The 12,848-nt window shown below is 47.8% G+C and overlaps 1 protein-coding gene across 1 annotated transcript in view; it reads right to left on the bottom strand.

Moving 5' to 3' along the window:
* The window catches only part of LOC119462347 (oxysterol-binding protein-related protein 6-like), a 131,900-nt gene extending 120,472 nt beyond the window's left edge, over positions 1-11,428 (bottom strand). The window contains exon 1 of the mRNA XM_037723697.2: positions 11,141-11,428. The gene's annotated coding sequence lies outside the window, so the exon portion shown is untranslated. The remainder of the gene's footprint in view (positions 1-11,140) is intronic.
* Positions 11,429-12,848: the final 1,420 nt, after the last annotated feature.

Raw genomic sequence — 12,848 nt, 5'->3', positions numbered from 1 at the left:
GTGTGTGAGTGTGTTTTAGACAATGCAGATTTTTTATAAGAAAGCTATGACCTTGAGACATCTGTCGTCTTCGCACACAAGCCCTGCGAAGACGATATATATATATATATATATATATATATATATATATATATATATATATATATATATATTATAGGAAAACCAGAAGCACAACTTCGCGGTTATCTTTGGTTTATTATTTACCCAACAGTTTCGGTCGGTGGACCGACCTTTTATATATATATATATATATATATATATATATATATATATATATATATATATATATATATATATATATATATGCCGTCGCTTGGAGATACTAAGATTATTTCTTGCATTCCGAGTAATTATGTAATAAATCTTAGTTTCTGTTAGTTGGGACACTATATATATATATATATATATATATATATATATATATATATATATATATATATATATATATATATATATCATTACCAGGTTCATGAGAACTGGAGGAGGCGTAGTCGGGTAGACGCCGAAGGAGAAGCAGTAATAGAAAAATCAACAGTCTTCAGCAATTTCTCCGACTATGAACGCCTTTGTTGCGATAGCAACAGGATCTCACTGCGGACACCACCATCTTCACAATACCTAACTTTGTTTTGCGATGCGCACGACGGCGTCTTCATTCGCTACAGTATATAGCGGCTGCCTCGGCCTCCAAAATACGTGCGCAGACTCTCAGTGCCTGAATGGTGCATAGAACGCTGCACAAATTTCCAAGAGCGAACGTTCAAGCGATAGATCGGTGGTTAGCGCCCCGTTCAGCTTCTCTCTGCACATTGCGGCATTGGTACGAGTTCGATCCCCAGAGGCCTGTGGTAGACAAAGTCTCGCTTTTTCTTCGCCAGAGAGGACGAAGCTTAGGATAAGGAGGTGGATTGAGGATGGCGACATGACGGCGTATCCGAAAGGACGGAACGGACGGACACAGAAAACACATTTTCCGAGCACTGAAGTGCTGCAGCAGTAAAATGCAGCGCTATAAAGCGCTATGCACTATGCGCTAAAGCTTTCCATACTATAGCTGATGGCAGCACCAGACCACTAGCACAGTGTAGCGAACAGAAGAAGCATATCTTGTAAGGGACGTTACTCATTCATGACACCCGCCGTGGTGGCTTATCGGCTATGGTGTTGCCCTGCTAAGCACGAGGTCGCGGGATCAAATCCCGGTCCCGGCGGCCACATTTCGATGGGGGCGAAATGCAAGAACGTCCGTGTACCGTGCATTGGGACGCGTTAAAGATCCCCTGGTGGATAAATTTAATCCGGAGTTTCCCCACTACGGCGCGCCTCATAATCAATCGTGGATTTGGCACGTAAAACCACAGAATTCTATTCTGCTCATTTATGACAACCTCCAGCCATCGTTCATCTTGAGGCAAAAGTTTCCACATCCTGTGACGGCGCACACTACAACCATGCATACAGTGCATGAAGACAGGGAATGGTGGCGAAGGCCCATGAAATATATCGATAGCGTGGATCTTGAAAGGTTTCGCTTATCAAGTTAAAGTAAGCTATATGAAACAGGCGCTCTCATTTCCGCAGTAATCCAAGCGGTTGGCGCCGGCAACACTAGTGGGAAGTTGCAACAGCCGCGCAACGCCATCTGGCCACTGCGTGGTGCTTATACATGCCTATATATACCCAGCATGCCACTAACTACGTACTAACTCTCATTTAAAGGCACTTATAGTAACCCACGTTTCAAATTTCGTATAACTATAGCCGGGACGATTTTTTACTGCAGCAAGCATCGGGCTGGGAAACAGCCGTGTGGCAGAGGTCATCTTCTATGGCGCTATTTGCTCAGAATACCGCAGTTGTTCTCTATTCAAGCGAAAGTCTTCGACCGAGTGCCTCGCGTGGTTAACGTTGCTCGTAAATTCCACGTGCCTAAGAGCAGAAAGACCTCCGTCGTTGATCCTGGGGTTGGAACAACTACAACGCTCACGAAGAACCGGGCAGACATTTTCTACGCACACGCCATACACTTGCATTTCTTTCTGTGTAAGGCTCGAGAGCACCGCGAGATAAGTGGAGCACCTTTCACTTCGTCTGGAAGGCACCCACAACGGTCTTTGTGCAGTATGATAAACAGAGAGATGAACTGGCGTCTCATCAAAAGGATAATTAAGATGTTAAGGGCGAAATGAATCAGTCATGTTCTTTGCGTTTGCTGTAACTGAAACTTGGCGTTGGCCTCCCTTGAAAAACATACCTATGTTTGCCTCTGGTTTATTGTATCGTTTGTATCCGCACACAAGTCAAGTTTGCTCCTAAAATGGGAATATTTGTCAAGTTTTCTCACGATCCACATGGAAGTGGAGTTCTGTGCGCCTCTTTATATAGGCCATTCTAATTTCGGGTAGTTTCCCTGCCGTATTAAAAACCCGGGTCTCCTGATAACATATGGTTGGCATAAAATTTGAAAACTACATTTACGCATAGTTGCAGACGCCCACGCTAAGTTAGTCGTGTGCAGCCCAGCTTAGCGTTACACGAACGCGCTATTTTGAGTTTCCAGGCCAACTACAGCACTGCGCTGTAAGTGGTGCAGCTACGTCGAAGGCGTCTGCATTGCCGCTTCAAGGTAGCAGCGCCCGCTTACTGATGATAAAATAACCATACGAAACTTGCTGACAAAAGAAAGCGAGAGTCGACGTCGCCGTATATATTTGAATTAAGCGCCGAACAGAATCATGTTTACCAACCGACTCGATTCCGCATCATTCCTCGAAGAGCGGCACGACGAAAAAAAAAAAAACGCGACAGAGCAATGCTCTCAGCGCCCTGTTTCTTCGCAGACGTATAAACAAAACAAAACGCGAAGCATATACATGCTCCACTGCGAGGACATATATAATCTGTTCTGAATGCGAGCATTGGGCACATTGGGCTTGGATCACCATCATTTCTCGTAGTAAAAAGGAAAACAAAGCACGCCACTTGGGGACATTGGGAAAGAGGAAGAAAAGCGCAACGCGCTGTCTTGGTGTATTACTTAAGTCATGCGACGTTGTCTGTTACAAGAACCATGCTTCGAAGCCTGGTTCTGCGTTGCACGTCAAACTGCAATACTTATGTTCGCGATCAGTTGAGTGCTCGCTACTGAGCAAGCCTTGTTGTACATCCAGGAACGTATCATCAGTAAAACCAAATGACGCACGTCGAATTGTGTTGGCTCGAGAACTAAAAAGTACTCGCTTTGCCTAAGCTCATGATAGATGATGCTCGATCGTTCCATTAGAGGCTGCTGGTAGTGAAAGAGTCATCTCGCGCTATTGGGGCCAACATTGGGCACTGCAGGCACGTGTACTTTCATTTATTGTATATGTGTGTGTGTGTTGGGGGGGGGCTAAATGATCCGTCATTTACTTTTGTATACTGCTTTCGGAACTGCTCTACGCGTTCTTATATATATATATATATATATATATATATATATATATATATATATATATATATATATCTTTTTTTTTGCTGTGCATTGCACTTCACCGAGGTGCGACAACTGGTAAGCATAAATAAACGCGCATAGCAGCAAAGTTGTTATATGATGAAAGCGGAATTGTCGTTGCACCTTATGCAAGCGAATGTACTACTTGCGAAAGGGGCGATTTTTAAGCATTTTGACCGCATTGTTCTCCAGTGCATGCTTTTTGAACACGCATATGCACTAGCCGTGGTCACTTATTTGAAGGTAACTTCAAGAGTTCGTATACACAGTGAAGTATGCATGCGCGAAAATGTGCTTAGAATGGAAGCGACGCAAATAGTTCAACCTTCATCTGTGCACTTCCCTTAGTCATCGCTTGCTTTGGCGCAGTTTAATTGTTATTACGTTCACGGTGTTTAGGCTATGACTGCGCACAAGTGTAGTGCTGAAGAGGTCATGCTTGCGTGCGTGCGTATGCAACAAGACAGGATCAGGAAAGGGTGATGTGCTGATCAAGTTCATTAGACCCCTCTCCCCAACACCTCATTTATTAATCCGGCGTTTAGTGGGTGCACTTCTAATACTGGAACAAACAACGAAACACAATGGACGGCACGAACCTAGGGGTCGACAAACACGCCGTTAACTAGTACCTACTCTTTGTGTAAAGTGTTTGTCTAACCTAAGCATCTTCCCGTTCGCGACGAAGCGTAGTATATACAAACACAGCAATGACTAACAACCGGTATCGAAGCAAAATATTTGTCTATGCTATTCGTTTTGCCGTCTTTTGGGCTATTCCCGTTTGAACGCACTTTAGCACATTTGGTCACGCTTGAGGGAGAGCAAACGCAGGGAGATTAAACCGATACAAGTTTCCGGTTCGCTACCATGCACGGGGTTGGGGAAAATGGGAGTTAGAAAGAAGAGAGGGGGATAGAGAAATACAAAAATAAATAAATCAGGAAGTGAATGCTGTTGGTACGCGCTATCTGATTGGAAGGGGCTCAACTTCAGACACACCCGACTATATTCCCTGGATTATACCTTAAGCCATCGGTTACCATCAATACTGCAACGAAGAGACGCGACCCCTTTACGTACACTATGGTTGAGCGTGGTGTTCACTCAATACCTGCGTCTTCCATCTAGGGACGGCCGACACCGCAACCTGGAACCACTGCGGTGACGGGGAATACATTCTGTGCTGTGTGTAGATACTGTCACTCACCGCTGTGCTCAAGTTCGACGACCGGCTTCCTTCAACACAGATGTGACTCATCATCGCACCAGGAGACCGCGAAAGCATAATTGTGCTTTTGCGATCCACCGGACTCGGTGAACGCATGCATGTTATCAGTCACGGTATCAATGAACGACCCTATAAAGGAGCGCCATTTCGGTTAAGCTTTTTGCGAAATCTGAAAGAGAATAGCAGCGAAAAGAAGCAGCAGAGATCTCAAGGTGATTTGAACATATCACAACGCAAGGCGCAAGACTTTTCCGCAGGGAAACAAAGCTTAGTTCAGCGTGCAGAAAGGGAAGCAGAAATAGCAGAAAGAACACATCGTACCTTCATTGTTGTCCCGAAAAGATAGATCGTTCAGTTAACGACCACCTTTTAGTACGGACGCAATCACTACGCGGCAACACGAAATCCCAGCTTCAAGACGATATAGTCACCAGTTGCGGACGAGCCGAGTCAACATCATTAGTTATCCCGCTGTCGCCTGTCCCATCGTGATCCGTTCAATTAAACCCAAGTGTCCGTCACCATTCCAGTGCTATGAGCAGGCCGCTGGACGATGGGTTTCGAGCAACAGAGAAACTCCCCCTCCCCATTCCTTCAGCTTTTGTTTTTGTTTTTCGCCGTCGCAGACAAGCAGAAAACCAGTGTCGACGGTCGCTGATAAGAAACGAGCCCTATATGGGCACACACGAAACACAGCGCAAAAACGTGGTCGCGGAGAAATGCATTACACGAGAGATTTCCCGTCGCCCCGTTGTTCCCATTGCAATCACGTATACAGCGCGATGACACGAGGGCAGAGGAGAGAACGAGACGGAACGCAGCGTTGTTCTTGTTTTCACCTCCGTCCTCGTCTGACCGCGTTGTGTGAGCTTAAAATGTATCATCAACCAGGCCAACGAGATGGGCAAGCTTATTTCACAATTACAAATTATTAAAGGGATTTTGCGTTGCGCTGTTATTTTTTCTTTCTACTTCGCGCCTGACCAACGCTGTGCTGACTCGCCCGGTCAAGCTCCTTTCGCACGTAGAGATGCGAGTCCTTCTGACTGCCTGGTGATTTAGAGAGCGAGAACCACTTCGAGAGACTTATTCCAGGAAAAGCTACGGGTCGGCTGATACAGTGAAATTTTCCAAGTGATTTGATCGATTGATGAGCGATGCCCGACTGACCTCATGGATCAATTAATCAAAGGAATGACCCAGAGAGTAACCATGCGCGTGCTTCGCGATCTGATGTTCTGATGTCAGTTTCCTATCTTCAGCACAATGCGTTGGCGGGCTAGTTGGTGTGAATCTATAATTACTTGTTTAGCGCAAAAACAACGGACACGTGAAAGACGACAGGACCTGTCCTGTCATGTTTCACGTGTCCTATCTTCAATTCAACCAGCCTCCAACCTGAGCGAGCGCGCGAAGCGCACTCGCTCAGGTTGGTTGAATTGAGGCTGGTTGAATTGAAGATACCGTGATGGATAAGGAGGCAAATGACCCGCAAGCGACATCGCGCCCCACCGCGAGACTTGCTGTTCTGGCTTGGCACCTTGGCCGGCTGAAACAAAGGGTCACCTGAAGGTCACTGCTCCGCCTTTCAGGGTGGACGAGATGTATCGCATTTCCGCGTGCTAGCCAACTGCAGTACATTTGGGCGCGCACTCGTAAGCGCGAACCATTTTTATCGGGATGAAATAAGAGCAGGGATGGAGATGTCCATTTACACAAGTACACATGAGTATCAACACTAACAACGCTAGTTAGGGATAAAATACCGTGTATTATGTAATAAGTGGTACTCGGAAGGTGGAGACCCGAACAGAAAATATGGACTAAGGCGTGTCCTCTCTTTGAGACCCGAGGTGTTTTATCCCCCTGTTCTCCCACATTAATTTCGTTATGAACGATGTCACCTGCAGGCATTTAAGTCTCGGCAGAACCCGAATGCTATGCAGGGATGCGAACCGGGTTCTTCATCGGCGCTGCGCTATGGCTGCGCACAAGCACAGACGTACAGATGTACAGACACGGCGTTGCCTGGATACAGTACCTATACCTAGGAGCATCTCTGACGCTATACTATACGATGATGCACGGGAACCCGTTCTCATCTGCGGGTGGGTACTGAAAAGGCACTCACGATGCAAGTGACGCCGTGGGAGCAAATGAACACACAGATGTTTAAGCGCCAGCAGCGGAGGATAGCCATCGCTGAAGCTATAGACGCCAACACCAAATTTCACTAAATCCTTTTTAGATTGACACTGTGGATTTCTCGCACAACCCAGAGCACGAACCACTGCCAACGCAGACAACTTTCACTTCTTTTTAGATTCCCACGTCCGAATTTGCCGGACCGCCGTAGATGGACACACTGGTGCTCTGTAGTGCTGTGCATGATCACATTAGTTCCATGGAGGCCCGTGTCGCACAAATATTTGCGTATGCCCACCGCGGTGCTTCATTGGCTGGGTTGTTGTGCTGCCCGGGCACAATGCCGCGGGTTCGATTCCCGGTCGCGGCAGCCGCTTTATGATTGGGAAGGAATGCCAAAACGCTCGTGCACATAGACACAGGTGCACCTTATAGAAGCTTAAGGTGGTCGAGATTAATCCGAAGCACCCCAACTATACGGCGTCTCTTATAGTATGTTTATTTGGGACGTTGAATCTCATAATTTGATTTTGACAAATAATTCCATGAATCAACGAAAATAAGGCCGGAATAAATTTTATCAAAGCCTACTTCAATTATCATGCTCCTCGACAGGATAATTAGGTAAAAATTATCGCCTTAATTACCGTCTGACCAAGACGCACACCCCCAAACACACACACACACACACATACTATATATATATATATATATATATATATATATATATATATATATATATAAATCACTGAAGTAAAGAATCACAGGAGACGGCACAGAAGTGGTTCAAAAAATAGAAGCACATAGGACAAACATAACAGGACTTTACTGACGTTTCGGCCGGGGTCCGGCCTTCATCACTCTTGATGAAGGCCGGACCCCGGCCGAAACGTCAGTAAAGTCCTGTTATGCTTTTCCCACGTGCTTATATATATATATATATATATATATATATATATATATATATATATACACACACATTACAAGCCGGGTCTTTATGCGCGGTCCTTTTCCACATTCTCGGTGCTTTGTATCCAAGTGCAAGAAAAACAAACACAGAAAGAGCAACTGCGACGTAAACAAGAAGCATCCCAACTCTGCCCGGGGTCTCGTGGTAGCGGCGTATATTTAGAGATATCTCCGGGCTTGGACCACGGCCAAGCGCGCGCTGCTGCGCGATTTTCTGACGGCGGCATTCAACCACTGCAATGAGCACTGCCAGTGCACCCCAGCGCATCTCTGCGTTTCGCTAAAACCGCGCAGGCTGCGACAACAAATGCGCTGGGTTTCAGTGCGAACTATATAGCTCCCATAGAAAAAAATATAAGAAAAAAAAAGGAAACGAAAGGTGGTAGGGGCCTTTTGTCCAGTAACCAGTTATGGAGTCTCTTTATGTAGATGAGTACGCGCGTGCGCGATGACCGAAATATATGAGGAAACTGCATGGTAGCTGTATTGAAGTACAGAGGAAACTGTACAGACATAAAGTGAGAGTGTTTCGCTGGGTTACTTCATGACACCCACGTTCGCGTCCTAAATAGAAAAGATACATGCACGCTATCTGTGGTAGCCTATAAGTGACATCGCAGTGACGCGAACCTATAGGGATTTGAATTAATTCCACAGTGATAAATGATAGTTGGACCGAATATTTGGATGGATGGATGTGAAACTAATTTGATAACAGATAACAAACTCGCAAATACGAAGCTTTCGTGCCTTGGTCACTCAATTCATTCGCCTAATTTTCAAGTGATTGTTTGGGATTCGATGAATAAGTGTTATTTTACATTCAACAAAACAGGTTGCCAACGTAAAGATCGTTTTCACTGAGATCCCGTGGGTGCCGCCATGTTTGATCACGTGGTTACGCTTCCATTGCTTGCCTCAGCTGCGTCCGTTGCCTTCGTGTTTACAATGGATGGGCACGACGCCGGTGCGGCTCAGTAAACCTCTGTTTTCGGAGATATCGTAGTCTGTGACTGGGTCAACAAAACAAAACTTTGGCCACAGCTTCAGAGGACCGTGTAAGCGCTTTCGGCGCTCATTACGCCTTGTCCAAACGGCGCGAGCAGCGTATACGATGCTTGTACTAAAAGCGGGGCTAGAAATTTATTCCAAGCTGTCCAAACTTTCGACTTGTGAATTAAATCTGGATCAGCGCATTTTGCTCTTCGTTCTTCATTTGGCAAACACTTTGAAGCAGCGGCTTGTCATGTTTCTGACTCACTAACGTTCCTCGGTGCGGTTACTATCCAATTGCTTCTTTTCTGCCTGATCGCTCGCGGATGTGCTCAGTTGCGATAGAATTGTTCTTGCTGCGCACAGGGCTTGGAACGTAGATGTTCTGTACTTTATAATAGCATGTAGCAAAGACGAATTATCGTTAGTCACTCGCTTACTATGTGGACCGTCACGAAACGTTCAGCTTCGAACATTCGTTTACTGTCGGTGTAGTCACTGTTACCCATGCCTCGGCGCATTGATTCAAGTATGCGCCCATTAACTTATTCTTGACACGTTGGCGATAAAGTGGGCGTAAGTTTACGTGTGAGTTGGGGTGTATGTGTGTAGATAACGTGCGGGAAACTTACTGTGCCAGGAAGCGGCGCTACTCTATTTGTCACTGTGTAACGAGCGGTACTCACTCTTCCCGACGTTCCGGGGTTGAAGTGCACGATTTCTTTGGAGGTTAGCGATACAACGCTAGCGGATGAGTGAAATTTTTGTCCTCGAGGAAAACCATGCATCGCGAAGGGCCGACAATCGAGGAAGTCCAGTCCTTATGTATAGCAGCGCTCCGTGAACTTGGCCACACAGGTTCATTGCGTTCCTATTCACTATTTTTGCAGCAAACTACTACACACAACTTCCCACTACCAGCACCGCGCGTTAGCGAACACCCGATTGCAGTTCCGACAGCCGACCGCACAGCAGCAGGACAGAAGCCGTTTCGCATTCGTGCACTTTCGCTGAGGCAACGCGCGGCGCGCCGCCGAAAGCGCCATCTCGTTCTTCTAGGGCAAACTGCTCCGCGAGAAGCGTCTATAACTGAGACGGTTGCACTATGCTTTACCGGCCGGTTCACACGATCACCATGGCTATGGTATCAGACACAAATACCATATACATTAAGTTCAACTTCTTGATTCCACGAAATGGCGCGTTTCAATTAACCTGGTGTTTTAAACATGAGGGTCGATAAATGACCGCACCTATTTGCATAAGCACGTCAGTGATCGTGTCATAGAGTAGACAATTGAACGTAAGAAATTATAAATAAACGGCAGCAGGCACAAAATATAGCAACACCCCCCCCCCCCCCCCCGCTTTTTCCCTCTCGCACATTTAATATTTCTTTGCGCCCCAAATATACAAGGCGAAAAGAGGGCATTACGAGGTAACAGTTCCATTCGTACTTGACCATTATGTACAAGTAGGGTGACCCTTTAGGGCGGGGTAATGGAACGATTCTATTCCAATTCATTGGCTTCTCGCGTTCCGTCAGTGGTTCCAGCGGCGTTCAGCCAACGTTATCAGCAGGATCGGCTGATCGCAAGCGCTACGTGATAAAGGAATAACATTCGCTCGGTTAATTATTCTCTCGCAATATCATACCAGCCCCGGATTACGAAGGACGAACCCAAAGGTGTCGGCTCTGATTCTGCAGTTCATTCTTGCGTTGACTTTGCGTTCCCCTTATATAATCAATCACTGAGCAAAACATAGGGACCGTGCTCGCAAATTCGTTTGTTTCTGCGCTTATTTTCCTTAAATCATCGTGTCATCGCCGTCGCGCAACTCGGAGCATACAGAGGGGTCTGCTTGCAATGGTCAGATCAAAATGGGAGCGTACATGCACTCACCCCTGTTGCTGAACAAGGCGGCGACGCGGCGAGCGCCTATATCTTACACGCTGACAACCCATGATTCGCAAGTCAATGAGTCGTCGCCGCCACCGTAGAAAGGCGGCGCGCAATTGACGTATAGGGTACGAAGAGGGGGCACAAAACTCGAACGTGCCGGCGCGATCGCGCCAGCCACTCTTCACGTTTCTTCGCGGGGCGCGTCGATATTCTGGGGTAAAAACAGCGCCTCCTAATTCTCAGGAAGCAAGTTCCCGCCAACGCCGGGGAAGCGGCGAAGCCCTTTCATCCAGGCGAAATAGGGAGAGGTTGGGAGCCCAACAAAAACAGCAGCAGCAGCAGACGACAGCCGCCGCAGCCAGACACACTCGGTCTGATTGTTGCCGCCGCGCGCCGCGCACTCACCTGCGTCGTCGTCAAAAAGTGAGCCCGCGATGTGCCGTAATCGGAAATCGAAGTCGCTCGGCCGTCAGCGGGGACCGCTCTCCGTCGACGTCGTCGTGTGGCGGGACCGCGCGCGCGCGCCAACTGCTCGAGACGACGCTCAAACTTGGGCTGGCGGCGGCAGCGGGGAAGGCCGCAACCTCGGAGCTCACGGTCGCCACGCCGCGGCACCCGTCGGCGGCGCGCTCGCTTCGCCGTCCGCGCGCGCACCCTTCCGCGTTCTCCCGCGCGCCGCCGGCGTCCTCGCGCGCGGAGAAGGACGGCCACTGCGCTGCCGGTGCAACGCAGCTGTGCACACGAGCGCCAGGCTGTCTCGGCCACGCTTGGCTGCCGCACGCATCCTATAACATGCCGCCGTGGAGTGCTGGCGCTAAGGAACCGTTTACTTAAAAAAAAGGCCAACTGAGATTTTGGCGTGTCTACCCCGATCAGACGTGCATGCAGGCACGGGGATCGTCAAACGAAGTTTTGACGTTGCCCAGTGCCTGCTTCCACTAGAAATGTTTAGTGGCCGCCTCTTACACTTCTTTTTTTTTTTTTCTCGCGCTAAAATAGTTCCTGATCTTATGTCCAGAATATGATCGCTTTTACACTTCGCAGTGGTGTCATGTGTCAAAGGCATAAGCTACTCAAGCTAGAATAGGGATCAGTTCGTTCAGACGCTCCCAGAGGCCATCTGCATACCTGCGTTCATACACTATCGAATAGCTGGCTCTGGGTAGGGTGGCCCTACTCTGGGTGCCTGTTTGGTTCGTCTTGACAAACTGTCGCTGCTGAGGACGTCTATTGTAGAAGTATATAAATGTGTCAGGTTAAGTCAGTAACGTGCTCATCACATTGAAATAACATTATGTTGGACGAACGGGGCACTGTCTTAATGACAGATTGCGCGAGCGTATAGAAACAATGCTAAAAATAAAATATCTGCCGGCGGTTATCTTGCTTCTCACTGCAAGAGCTCTGGCTGTGCCCCTGTCTTCAACAGATGTGCTGTTATTGGACGTCATCATAATCAGATGACATGTGAAATACGAGAAGCTAAAGCCATATAGCAAGATTTGGAGAGATGTGCGTGAGCTCGCTGTGTATAGCTTCATCGTGTAGATAATAGACGTTCCTTGGTCTTCCGGCACGTGTAGAATGAGCTGTGTCTTTGTTTGTTGTTTTATTGCGATAGCAGTTATATGGACACTCCAAGCAGATTTCTGCCGTCGCCGTTACCGTGAGGTTCCGTATGAAGTCCAACGGCGATGTCGCCGCACGCCGTATGCTGTATGTGCGAGTGAAAGTGCGCGAGGGACGCGCGCTTTACACGGGGAAGCGAACGCACGGCGGAGAGCAAACGCGACTTCTTCCGTCGCGCGAAAGGCCGTGGGGGGACGGGAGGGAGGGGAGGGAACGTTTAGCTACGGCACCAAATGCCTATTAATATAAAAACGTTGCGAGGCGAGAGGGTGGTAAAGACTTCCGACGCTGCTCGATGAGTGTCCCGTTCTGATCTCGTCGACAATCTATGAGCCGCCGCCAGAGGCACCGGCAACAGTCACCAACGCCGCGCGCGTTCGGTGCGAACGCGGGCAAAACGACGGCGTCGACAACAGTTCTGCGCGTTGCTGGTGCTGCTACATGTCCAAGTTTATACAGCTGATAAAACTACTATCCTTACTCC

This window comes from Dermacentor silvarum, chromosome 1 (assembly GCF_013339745.2).
Source record: "Dermacentor silvarum isolate Dsil-2018 chromosome 1, BIME_Dsil_1.4, whole genome shotgun sequence".
NCBI classification, from domain to species: Eukaryota; Metazoa; Arthropoda; class Arachnida; order Ixodida; family Ixodidae; genus Dermacentor; species Dermacentor silvarum.
Note: the sequence above shows the minus strand (reverse complement) of the source record. Positions and strands in the feature narration are given on the sequence as shown.